Below are 13,211 nucleotides of genomic sequence, written 5' to 3' on the forward strand. Positions count from 1 at the left end.
GGTTTTTTACTGGAGGAGCGGGACAATCTCTTGTGGGGAGCGTGGAAGAGCCTTACAGCTCTTGTCGAAACGATGGGGGTCTCCCCGCCCCCAGCGACTCGTAGCAGGAGGTGAGAATCCGAATCCCAGAATTGCAGCTGGGTGTGAGAGCCCGCGAGAGGGGCGCTGGGTTCCGCTGCTGGGGAGTCGCAGGTGCGAAGTGTTGGTATAAAAGAGAGTCCCTGAGGCCAGGTGTGCGCTCGCGTCCGGATGCCTGGCTCTCACCCGTCCCTATGCCCCACCCGGGAGGGTGACCCTGGGCCCTGGCTTGTTGTCCCGTTTCCTTGCGGGGCTTCTTGCTTCACTGGGGTCCAGAAGTGAACCCCTGCGTGTTTCGGAAAAGACGCTCCAGCCGCCTACACGGGACCAGCACTTGAGGTCCGGGCGGCCAGGGCGCCACCTGCGCACGTTCCCGGGTCCCCGTGGCCTCCCAGAGCGCGGCGCAGTTCCTCCCCAGCTCCCAGCCTCGGAGCCCGGCCTGGAGCGGCTTCCTGGGATCTGCGAGGACAGCACAGGCCGAAGGACAGCCCAGGGCTGCACTGGCTCCGGGTTAGCCCACCTCGGCAGCACGCGCCATCCATCACCCGCGCCAGGTGCTGCACACATGCCGGCCTCGCGCCCCCGGCTCCTGCCCCGCCGCCTCCGGCCCCCGCCGCTTCCTGCCCCCTCCGCCGCGCCGGGGCCTGGAGGAAATCGCGACGGGGACACTGCTCTCTCCCTCCTCCTGTTTCCACTCTTGGGGCCCGGGGCGCGGGGTGAGCGCCCCTCCCCCGCCTCCCAGCTGATGGATGAGTTCGCAGGGGCCGGGCCGCTCATTCCCGCGATTACGCGCAGGCCAGCGGGGCCACGCCTCCACCTCCAGGCCGGGCGAGATTAATATCCTCTCTGGCAGCTCATTATCACCCCGGCTCCTTCCATAAAATCCAACCCCGCCGAGCCGGGGGCGCGACCGCGGGAGCAGCTGTCGGGCGCGGGCCTGGCCGCCTCGGGGTCCAAAGGTGCTTTGGGGGACAGGGCTGGGTTTGCAACTGGTGGGAAAGCCCCGCGGAAGGGGGGAGGGGAGAGGAGGAGGGCGCGCCTTCGGGTTAAAAGCGATCTGCAGCCTGTGTGTGTCTCGTTTTAATTTCTAACGCAGCGGCGAGTTCAGCCTGAAGCGATCGCTCCCCGGGCCGGCTGCACAGCTGTGTATTCCCGCGCGCAGGCCCGCCTTCGCCCCCACCCGACCCGGCGCTGGGCGGCCAGGGCTCCGCCGCGCGGCGCGGGTGGGGGGCACTGGTCCCGGAGTCGGGCCTCAGGCCCCAGCAAGGTGCTGTCTCTTCACCCAGCGGGCAGACCCGCTCCCTCTGCGGCAGGGGAAGGGGGCGCCGAGGGACATCCTTATGATGCCCCCCAACCGAACCAGCCCGGCTTGGCGCGGGGACTTGGCGGCGGGAAGGCCTGGCCGCCGCGCCCTGGCTCCAGCCAGCTGCTTAATCGCGGCGGATTTATCTCGCTAATAAATTTAATGATCAATTCGTTCTTGTCACAGTTCCTCTTCCCCAAATCAATTATAGCAAATTTAAATATAATCACTGGCTGGTCCTCACCCACTCCGGGCACAGCGAACAATTCATTCCACGGAATGAGCGCAGCCAGCCCCGCGGATGGACCCCAGGACCCCCGCCACGTCTGCATCTCCGCAGCCCCAGGCGCCGGAGGGAGACAGAGGAAACGTGGTGTTCAGACAAGCCTAGACTTCCCGGGTGGTGGCAGCAGGGGCCTTTGGAGTGCAGCCCCTCGAGGGTCCCACCTGAAGCCTGAGATGCCCGACCTCTCTGAACCTGGCCAAGCCCCTCGGGCGAGAGCTCTTCTCTGTAAAGGGTGTCCTGAGCACCCTTTCCAGGGCAGGGTGTCCTGCCTGTGACCGTGTCCCCAGCAACAGCGAAAGGATAGAAAGGATAGAAAAAAGAAAGTTGGAGACAAAGAAACCAATCTACACACACCCCTCCCCACACACACACAGCCCACGGGCCTCCTGTCTGATGGGCTCATGTCCATAAAAAATGCACCTCAGCAACAGCGACAAAATCCAGTTTTAAAACAGGCAAAGGATTGGACTAGACAATTTTCTAAAGAAGACACTCAAGCGACCCAGCCGCGTGAAGGCTGCAACGGCACCGTTCACTAGGGAAACACGACAGCCCCCTGGCCCCGCTGGGATGGCTGTCATCAAGCCGGAAACGGAACACACGCTTGGTGAGGACTCGGAACAATGGGGACCCTGTGCACTGTTGGTGGGATGGAAAACAGCAAGGAGGGTCCTTAAACAGGTCAAACACAAACCACAAGTACCTAGGAGCCAGCAACACCGGTGCTGGGTGTGCCCCAAACAACTGAGTGCAGGTTCTGCGAGAGCTCCGGCCCACCTATGCCACCCCGGCATCACTCGCAGAGTGAAGGAGTGGTGGCAACCCAAGGGCCTGTCAACAGGTGAATGGACCAAGAAAACGGGCACAGACATAACATGGAATGTTATTCAGCCTTAAATGAGAAGGCCGGCCGGCAGAGAGCCTCCAGGACCTTCTGCGAGCAAAACAAGCCCTGCACGAAAACACTGCATTGTGCTACGTACACGTGGAACCTGAAATCGTTCATCTCCTAGAGGCAGAAGGTAGAGGGGTGTCAGGGGCTGGGGGGCTGGCTGAGTACAGGTTTTGTTTGCAGAAGAGACAATTGCAGAGATGTTGCCCAGTTGAATGTATGGCGTTAGCATGATTGTACCAGACACTGAAGATGGTTAAGGCGGTTGAAACGAAGGCAGGCCTTCCTCCTCCCCACCCCCTTCCTCCTACTCTCTCCTCCCTCCTCCTTCCCCATCTCTCCTTCCTTCCCTCCCTCCTTCCTAAAGGAAGGGCAGACTAGGTGGGAGAATCCAGATCACCGAGAGGGCACAGGAAGGGGAACCTGGCGCCGCCCAATCGCAGGACCTGAGCCGCTGCCCATGCAGGATTGGAGTGGAGTGGCCCCAGGCCCAGGGCGGAGGGGGCGCGGCTGGGAGGGGCCCTGGGGGTAGCAGGCCCCACCAGGAAGGAAGCCCTCCTCGCAGCAAAGGGCTGAGGGGAGGGGTCCCCACCCCAAATCAAAGTCCTGCGTGCACGGTGTCTCCTGCAATAAAACTAACCCCTTCGGAGGCGTGACTTTCACCAGGAATGCTGCGCGGGCCAGACCACAAGGGCAAACATGTTTTTCAGATTTGGTTTTATGGTCGGATTAAAGTTTATCTCCCATAACAGGGCACCTAATAAACCCAGAACGCCGGGTTGGCTCCAGCTGGTGGCCTCGTTTAGCACTTTCACTTCGTAAATCACTTTACAACAGCCAGGTGTGTCCCACACGGGGGGCTGAAGAGCCAGAGCCCCCCACCCCGCCGCGCCGCGCCAGCCGGCCACCAGCGGGGCTGGGGTCCGGGGAGGGCGGACTCGATCCCCCAGCCCCTCCTGTCCCCATACCCGAGAGGCCCGGCCACCCTCAGCCGGCCCGCGGCGACCCTGCATTCCGCGGCCTGCGCACCTGGCCGCCCCGCCCCCACGTGCACACAAACGAGGTGTCCGACTCGCTGGCCATTGTCTGTGGCCTGGGCAGGACAAAAGTGCCGCCGCGAGGGGCGCGGGCGCGGTTTACCCAGCTGGGGAGGAACAAAGGCCACCGCCTTCTCCTGGCGCGGGCGGGGCGGGGTCAGGCTGGGGGCACTGCGCGGCCCCTCCCGCGCCCCCTGATGCGGCGACCTGTCCGCTCCTGCGGCTCAGACGCGTCCCACCCGCCCGGCGAGCCACCGTCCAGGAGGGTCTCAGCCCGCGCGCAGAGGGCGCCTGCGGCTATGGGTTATGGTCAGAGCTCCCGGGCGCTGGCCCTCTGAGGCTGCTGCTTGTGGGGTTGTGGTCGTTGCTAATCGTCACCGGAGCATATTTTCCCATTGGTGTTTAGAGAGTGGAAGGGAGGGTGAGACACAGAGAGACATGCTCTGTTGCCCCTGCTCCCAAGTGGAGCTTGCAACCAAGGAACGTGCCCTTGACTGGAATGGAACCCGGGACCCTGCAGTCCGCAGGCCGAAGCCCTACCCAATGAGCAGCCGGCTGGGGCCATGTTTGGCGTTCTTTAATATGGCAGTTCACCTCAGGAATGATATTCTGTCTTCAAGCATAACCGCCATCTCTGTGCTGGGACAGGCTGGCGGCAGGTGAGGGCTCCCCTGCCTCCTGCAACTGTGGGCCGGAGGCCCAGTCAGGCCACAGAGGCCAGCGCTGTGCCAGGAGCCTGCAGGCTATTTTTTAATGGATAAATCCCTAACGGACATGCAAATGGGGTGTTTTCCTGGGTCTGCAACACCTTCCTACTTTTCACCACCTGGCGGATTTACACCCATGATGAGTGTTCCACAGGGGTGCCCGCCAGGGTCCCATACACCCTGGGACTAGGGACCCATGTGACCCTGCAGCCTTTCACCCCCAACAAGACCACAGCAGCCACCTGGGAAGTGCCCCAGCCCTGGCGCTGTAGCCAGTCTGCTAGGGGCCTGCCACTGCTCTCAGCACAGCACACACTGTGAATAAAACAGACAGAAGTCTCCACCGTCTGGGCTCCATGCGGCGGGAAGAGAAAGAGGTGAATAACGAACAGTAAACCCCGTCATAGTGTGAAGGGTGCACCAGCACGTGAGGTTATGTGTGGGACTGTACCTCACTGGGAAAAAGACTAAGGGGAGCCCTGGCCAGTGGCTCAGTTGGTTGAGCGTCCTTCCGGGCACTAAAGGGACTCCCGGGGTATATGGGAGGCGGCCGATGGGTGTTTCTCCCTCATATTGATGTTTCTCTCTCCCTCTCCCTTCTTCTCTCTCTAAAGTCAACAAAAACCTATTAAAAACAGATATTAAAAAATGGCTAAAATTGTAAAAAAAAACACACACACACAAAAAACTAAGGGGGTTGGGGTTCTGAGGCATTTAGACGGTTGCAACCACATAGCCGCCATCCTGTCCCCACCAGGCAGGACTCTGGCTGTGCCGGTGACAGGAACATGAGAAACTGGTTGAGAGGAATTGGGGATTTTTTTTCAAACATTAAAAAAAAAAATCTCACCCGAGGGTATGTTTTATTGATTTTAGAAAGAGGAAGTGAAAAGAGAGAAACACTCATTGGTTGCCTCCCTGTACATGCCTCAAGTGGGGGTCAAACTCACAACCTAGGTATGTGCCCTGACCAGGAATCAGACCCGAAACCTTTTGGTGCATGGGACAATGCTCCAACCAACTGACCCACCCGGCCAGGGCAGGAATTGGGGAACTTTAAGAGTTGTGAGGTATTTATCCTGAGTGCAAATGATGGAACGTTCACTCACTGATTCAAATGTCCCTCACCACTATGGCGGGATAAATATTCCAGAAGAGAGAAGAGACAGGCATGTTGGATGGTGGAAGTGGCAATTTTGAGACAGAACTAGATTACACGTATGATTTATTTCCCCCCCTTTTTTAAAATATATTTTATTGATTTTTTACAGAGAGGAAGGGAGAGAGATAGAGAGTCAGAAACATCGATCAGCTGCCTCCTGCACATCTCCTACTGGGTATGTGCCCGCAACCCAGGTACATGCCCTTGACCGGAATCGAACCCGGGACCTTTCAGTCCGCAGGCCGACGCTCTATCCACTGAGCCAAACCGGTTTCGGCTATTTCCCCTTTTTATGAGATATAATTCACATATAACATTGTATTAGTATTAAGGTGTATGATTCCTTAATTTTAATAATTAACATACATACCTAAGACATTATGGGAAATAAAAGAGAAAAAATTCTCACATAAAAAGGTGCGCTGCAAACTTTAGAGACTGGGGGAGACCGCTGGGAGAGGGGGCTTGGGCCCACCAGGCACAGGACACGCGCTCACTTCTTCACTTCCCTGACCTTTCAGTGACATCAGATGTCCTTGGCCTCCGCTGGGCATCTTCACTGTCCCCTGCACGCAGTGTGTCTATGTCCACACATTGATCATTCTCCCCTTCCCTGGTCCTATCCATCCTTCCAGACAGGAGGCAAACCTGTCACCCCAGGGAAGTTCCTGTGCCCAAAGCAGAGGGCGGTGGAGGGTGGGACCCAGAGCCTGGCCACCCGGGACTGTGCCCGCCTCATCTGGTGTGTGTCTGGGACAAGCTTCTTGACCTGTCTGTGTCTGAGCGTCCCCATCTGTGAGTTCCTGGTTCACAGGGCTTTGTGAGGGTTAGACACAGGACACTTGTGACGTGCCAGGTGCCATGTACAGGCTCCTGGGATAATCCAACAGGTGAATACCTGCCCCTCCATATGCACCTCTGCAGCCCATGGCACGCAGACCCGTGGCACTCAGGACACCCACTCGCTCCGGGGGGTCCTTGCAGGTGGGGCTCAGGCTGGCCTGGGAAGATGTGGTGGGTCGGGTACTTTTTGTAAAGATTCCTTGGGAGGCACAGGGATCCAAGGACAGGCGCTGGGAGGCCAAAATCCTGGCTGGGTGCCTCTGGGCAAGGACTTGACCCCCATGTGGCCCAGGATTGCCTTCTGTCAGGTGAGGACCGGCACCTGTCCTGTGCACGCCTGTGACAGGAGGTACCCCACACAGCAGCACCTCCTGCCGGTCCCTCGGGAGTCTGGGGCCCCCTCGCCCCGCGTGTGTCCTTGTCTCCTTCTCCGCTCACTGCCCTCCTCGGCAGGCAGCTCCTGTGCCCACACCGGTGACATTCCTCCGAGAACCCGCCTCCTCTGAGCTCTGCTGCTGTCCCCTCCCTGAGCGCCTCACACGTGGACACGTCTCCTGGGTGACCAATGGGACCTTCAAAAGTGGGACCTGACTGGACCTTGTAAAATGTGCACAAGGGTCACAAGGGTCGTCATATGGAGAATCATGGGCCAGCGGCTCGAGACGGAGACCCGCGCGCCAGCTGACCTGCAGCCCCCAGAGCGAGGCGCTAACGCATGCTGCTTGGGGTCGCTGCGCGCAGGGTGCTGGTGGCAGAGAAAGCTATCTGGTCCCATGCACACCCCTTGGCCCAGCCCATCCTGTAGGCCACCCCTTGAGCACCTCTCTACACCCTGCCCTCCCCAGCGAGGACTGTTTACTGAGGAACTTCGGGTGCCGGGCGGGGGCTGGGCGCTGGACTGCAGTGTGCTCTGTGCCGGGCCCCGAGGCCCCAGGGAGCAGGCTGCAGGCTGACTGCCGGAGGGGCCTGGGCAGCCCCTGGTGAGGTCCCCGCAGCTCCAGCCCCCGCACTAACTATGCAGTCCTCATGCCGCGGTCAGGGTGCTGCCCCCACGCTGAGCTAGTCTACTGGCCAGGAGTAGAGTGGGCTCAAAGCACAGGAGAGCCACAACCATAGTGGCTTTCACAGTGTTCGCTCCTCTCCTATGACCCAGGCCCTTTATCTCTGGCTCATCTTAAACGTGCCTTCCCTCCCCGGTTCCGGGGTGGGGAGGGGGCCCGGCCCCACATCCCACCAATGGGACCAGGAGCAGAGTGCACACCTTCCCACATCACTCAGTGAGCGGAGTTCTTCACGCAGAGCCGTGAGCGTCCTGGGGGTGGGAAGGGTGCTCCCAGGGGGCCAGAGCCGACCCGAAGGCTGGGGTTCAGTTCTGAGGGAGCAAAGATGAATGGATATTGGGAAACAACTAACAAATTGCTACAGTGTCTACTTTGGTTCCTTTTAAAAAAATCATTTTTGTTAATCCTCACCTGAGGATATTTTTCCATTGATTTTTAGAGAGAGTGGGAGACAGAGGGAAAGACAGAGAGAAACATCGATCTGAGAGAAACAAATCGACTGATTGCCTCCTGCACGAACCCTGACCAGAGTTCAGGCCGGGGAGGAGCCTGCAACTGAGGTCCATGCCCTTGACCAGACTCGAACCCGGGACCGTTAGGTCTACAGGCCGATGCTCTGTCCACTGAGCTGAACTGGGGAGGGCTACTGTGGTCCCTTTTTAATTGTGGTGAAATCTACACAATATTGATCATGTGAACCATGTGTAAGTGCACAATTCAGTGCAACTGCACCCACAGCGGGTGTGCCCATCCCCAGTCGACACCACCCTCGCTCCCCAACCCCGGGCACCTCCACTGTCTCTACCTGACTGTCCAGGTCTAACTCCCCAGAGTGCCCAGCAGAGAGATGAGCACATAAAAAGGAATTCATGCATGAAGTTCATTTCTTCCCCACTTCAGCAAAGGCACCACCTTCCACCCAGGGATTCTGGCTGACAACCGCGGCACCTGTGCCCTCCTCACCGCACGTCGGGTGCTGAAGACACACCCACGCTTGTCCCCGGGCTCTGGCCACCACTGTCCCTTCCCTGACCGTCCAGCACTCTCCTAACTGGCCACTGCACAGCCGGGTGACCTGCCAGTACCTGCCCTCAGGTACACGTCACGCTCAAGAGTGCAACACACCAACAAGGACATGTGGGCCGGCCCTGCTGCAGGCTCTTGGTTTCTCAGTGCAGCTCCAACAAGTGACTCCTGACAGGACAGCCCTGAGCCCAGGGGCGGGGGCTGGAGAATTCTTTCCTGCCCCCAACTTTCACTTTGAACACAAAGCCAGTGCGGCAACCACAGACGTTCTCTGCTAAATTTAAACCCAGAAACAGGCCACTTCGCAGCTCTCGGATCCTCCGCTTTCCTTTCCCAGGTGAAGACGACACTGGCCTCTCACACAGGTACTTTTGGCTGCTTTCAAAACTACTTGAAAAACCCCGAATTTCCCCAGAAGCCGCCAGGGAAGTCACCAGCTGCCCCCTCGCTGGTGGCCCCGCTCTCAGCAGGTGGGCCTGGCGTCCCTGCGTGTCCTGCCCCGCCAGGCTGCCGAGCCTCCTATGTCCTATCTTCATAAAACACTGTAATTCGCTTTTAACGAGCCCGGTGTTTTCGTTCCCAGTTCTGAGCAGATAATGTGTCGGAGGCCTTCCCACAGGGTTAAACCGCCGCGACCTTCCCAATCAGAGAACAGAAACAAATTATATTTACTCATACATGGCACCCAGCCTCCGCGCCAGCTGCCTCCTAATCTCGACGCTGTGATACTGTTCTGCTTTATCGGGTGGCGCTCACAGGTAACAAAGCGCATATTCTTCCACCAGGCAGATAGCAGCCGCAGGCTGGCGCCCTCCCACAGAGGGAAGCTCTTGGAGGGCAGGTGTGGGAAACAGGCTCCCTGCTAGTCGCCTGTTGGTCCCCTGAGAGGCCAGAGCCTGGAGAACGGGCTGGTGGGAAGGATGGGCTGGGAGTGACCTGCACAGTGGGACCAGTCAGAGGCCTGGCTCTCTGGGGGGGGGTGGGGGGGGGGAGGCGGGCAGCGAGATCATTCTCTACTGACTGTCCCATGGGATCCGCTGCCCACCACACACATCCCCACACCTTGGGTGGCTCCTTTCTCCTCATGTTTCTCAGGAGCTCAGCCAGGCAGCCAGCAGCAGGAGGCCTCCACACCGCTGGTCCCTGAGAAAGTGCAGTCTCCCAGCCCCACAGTAAACCAGCCCAGGCAGAGCAAGGCCAGGGAGAGGCAGCCCCAAAGCTGCGATGGCAACTGGGAGTCCCCGTCCCTCGCCCTCCTGACAGGACAGCCAACGCTCAGTGCTGGGCAGGCTGGACACTCTCCGGAGACCAGGCTCCTGGCCCGGAGCACTGCGCCCAGGGGACAAGGCTCCGGTTCATCCCCACAGCCCACTCCCTGTCCGCCTGCCCTTGAGGGCCCTGTGGCCCACTCTGGGAGGGTTCTGTGTGGAAGGCGGCGGGTTCCCAGGCCCAGGCGGCAGAGTGTCCCCAGTTTCCCCAAGCTCCGGCCCTCGCCCGTGGCTTTTTAGTCCCACAGCTGCTGAAGTGGAAAAGCAGACGCTGTCTGCCCTGTTAAATCTGACTTAGGAAACAGAGGGCTTTCAAAACCTGATCGTCCATTTGAGTCAAAAAGTGCAAGGGTGCTAATGACGACGGCATGGCCTCACTAGCCAGTTGGGGCCACACTGAAATGTACTTCCTCACTCATCAGAAGTCGGAGGGCTAGGACCACATAAATCTCAAATAATCACATTGTACTTTTGCTGAGGAAACAGGTGTTTTACGCCCGAGACACAGGAGCGGGCTTCTCCGCTCGGCGAGCCCTGGGTAAGCACTTACTCCCAAACCCGTGGCTGCAGCACGTTATTTCTGCATCTTGTTGGATAATCACACCCGGGCACAGCAGCTCAGATTTGACTCCCGGAAGAGCTTTGGCCGAGGCGGGGCAAAATGAAGTAATATTACTAGACCCCATCTGAGCCCTGTTCTCCCCGGGCACCTGCCGTGCTGACTCGGAGATGCTGGAACCACCTGGCCTTCAGTGCCCTGGTCCATTTTGAACTATTTTGCAGTCCTTGCTTTAGTTTCACGAAGGATCATTTTCCCCAGACAGTAAAAACACTGGATTCCCCATCAGCTTCCAGGAGTCACACAGGCCCTCGGCGGCACACAGAGCCAGGCCCGGGGAGGAAGCGGCACTGGAGGCCCGTCTGCACGGGGAGCCAGGCTCTGCTTTCCTGGTGATTAATTTCCCTTAAAAATGACAAAGGCAACCTGGCCAGTGTCGCTCAGTGGTTGGGCATCATCCCATTCACCAAGAGGTTGCTGGTCCAATTCCCGGTCAGGACACATGCCCGGGTTTCAGGCTCCATCCCCAGTGCAGGAGGCAGTCTATCCATGTTTCTCTCTCATCAATGCTTCTATCTCCCTCTCCCTTCCTCTCTAAAAACAATAAAAAACAAACCATTCCTAATACAAAATCAAGAATGACAAAAGTTAAAAAGGTGCCTTTACGGTGGAGTCTGGCAGCCTCACTGGACGAAGTGCTTGACCCTCAACCCTGAAGTCTCCCAAGCGCGTTTACTCCACAGCTCACCACACATGCAAGGCTCGCCCACACCCAGGGCTCACAGGCCAGCGGCCAGCACTGCTCAGAAACCTGCGTGAGGAACGCTAAGAACCTGGGGCGGGGTTCTGTATTAAAGGGAATCAGCAAGGAAATGGCATGTTTGAAGCTTGGTGGTGTTCTATCCAGGGAAAAACAGCTGTAGAAAATTGACTTTGGAACAAGGGGCAGCATGAACCTGGCCTGCCTGCTGACGGGGTGGCGAGTGCTGGTGTCCTGGGGAGATGATGGCACCGAGGGCATGGGAGGGTGTCCTGCCTCAGGAGACACAGGCCAATGGTTCAGGAGTTCGGTGTCACAATCTCTATTTTCTGGTGATTACAGCCAGAACGTGTGTGCAGTTGCACATGTCTGCATATACAGAGAAAAAGCAAATGTGGCAACTGTTAGCAATTGGCGAAGAAACGAGAGGAAGAATTTGCCCTTTCTCTGGAAACAATTCTGACAAGTAGAATGAAAGGAATATTCCATTGAGTCTCCATAGAGGATGATTTTAAAGTGCCTTCAACCATTTTACTTGGGCCAGAGTCTGTATTTCACTCCACCTGGTGAGGGGCAGGAGGCCAGGAGGCGGCCCGGGTAGACCGGCATGGGAGGTGAGAGGGGCCAAGAGCCAGCCCCCTGGAGCAGGAATAAGGCAGAGACTACGAGGGGTCATCAGTCGTCAGACACCTCGCTCCCACTTGGGGGAGTGGGAAAGCGTGGACCTGATAACCTGCAGGAGGCCGGCTCATACATCCTGGCTCGGACACGCTCAAGGTCAAACCGCTTGGCTCCAGGGCCCCGGGACACAGGACACATTGTTTTCCAATGCACAGGCCTTGGTGTTCCCGAAGGTACCTTAGAACATTCAAAGCTGGCCCCACATTCCCTTTCATCATCTTATCCTGCAAACACCATTTTTCATCATTACTCAGCTCTCAAGATAAATGTCACCTGTGAACTCCCCTCCCGCCGCCGCCCATCCGTGCAGCACCCGATACAAAGCGTCAGGCTGAGAACAGGCGAAGCTCCCGTTCCCAGGCCAGACTCACCTCCCCAAGACAACCCGCTGCACCCACCTACGCGACTCCCCTGGACCCACTGCACCCACCTACTCGACTCCCCTGGACCCACTACACCCACCTTTCGTGACTCCCCTGGACCCACTGCACCCGCCTACGTGACTCCCCTGGACACACTGTGCACACAGCCTGAACCCTGTGTGTGCAGGGATGAGGCCCTTCAGGGGCTCCCAGCGTGAAGCTGCCTCCATGGTTACAGCTGCAGAGCCAGGGTGTGTCTTGGAGCAGATTCTACACGACCCCCAAAGCCAAGTTCATGTCCGTTTCCAGCCCCTTTCATGGCTCCGCTGTCTCACGGTCTGAGCTCCCCCTCTTCCCCCCACAACTCTCCTCCAGGCACCTAGAGCTGGGAGGGCTGCACCCCAACCCCGACCTCTGCAGGCTCCACTGACCCAGATCCGGATGTTGACGAAAGCACCACCAAGCTTCCCAAACTCCTGTCCACCCCCCTCAACCTCTTCCTTTAAAGGTACCCACTCCTGATGCGTACCTATCAGGACGTCTCTAGAAATCTTCACTCTCACCGCTGCTGAGCCCGCGGGTGGCACTGCTGACCTGGCAAGTCCCAGGAACAATCAGCCTCTGAACTGCCTGGTAAGAGGGGTCAAGAGCCAGCCCCCTGAGCAAGAATAGGGCAGAGACTACGAGGGGTCGTCAGGAGCCTGCGTCAGAGCAAAAGGTCTGTCGCTAAGCAGAGGTTCTTCTTGAGGAAGAAAAGACATCCCAGCCCTGCCCTGCGAGTGGCGTTGCTTGCACCCTGACCACCACCTCGCACACGTTTCTTGTTGAAAAGCCCCTGAATGAAGTGCAGGTTCCAGCACGCTCGACACCTCAGCTTCTTTGTTGTCCACGTTCGGAACCCGCTGGGGGACTCCGAGCAGGAGGAGCAGCCATGTCCGAGATGCGTTACAGCTAACCTGAACTGAGTTCTCCATGTTTCAAAACTTAGCCTGTGCCTGGCTGGTTTGGCTCAGTGGATAGAGCGTGGGCCTGCAGACTGAAGGGTCCCGAGTTTGATTCTGGTCAAGTGCACATGCCTGGGTTAAGGGTTCAATCCCCAGTGTGGGGCGTGCAAGAGGCAGCCGGTCAATGATTTTCTCTTATCATTGATGCTTCTCTCTCCCCCTCTCCCTTGCTCTCTGAAATC

The sequence above is a fragment of the Myotis yumanensis genome, unplaced genomic scaffold (genome assembly GCF_028538775.1).
Source record: "Myotis yumanensis isolate MYYU_CA2020_CCGP unplaced genomic scaffold, mMyoYum1.0.hap1 SCAF_9, whole genome shotgun sequence".
In the NCBI taxonomy this organism is placed as follows: Eukaryota; Metazoa; Chordata; class Mammalia; order Chiroptera; family Vespertilionidae; genus Myotis; species Myotis yumanensis.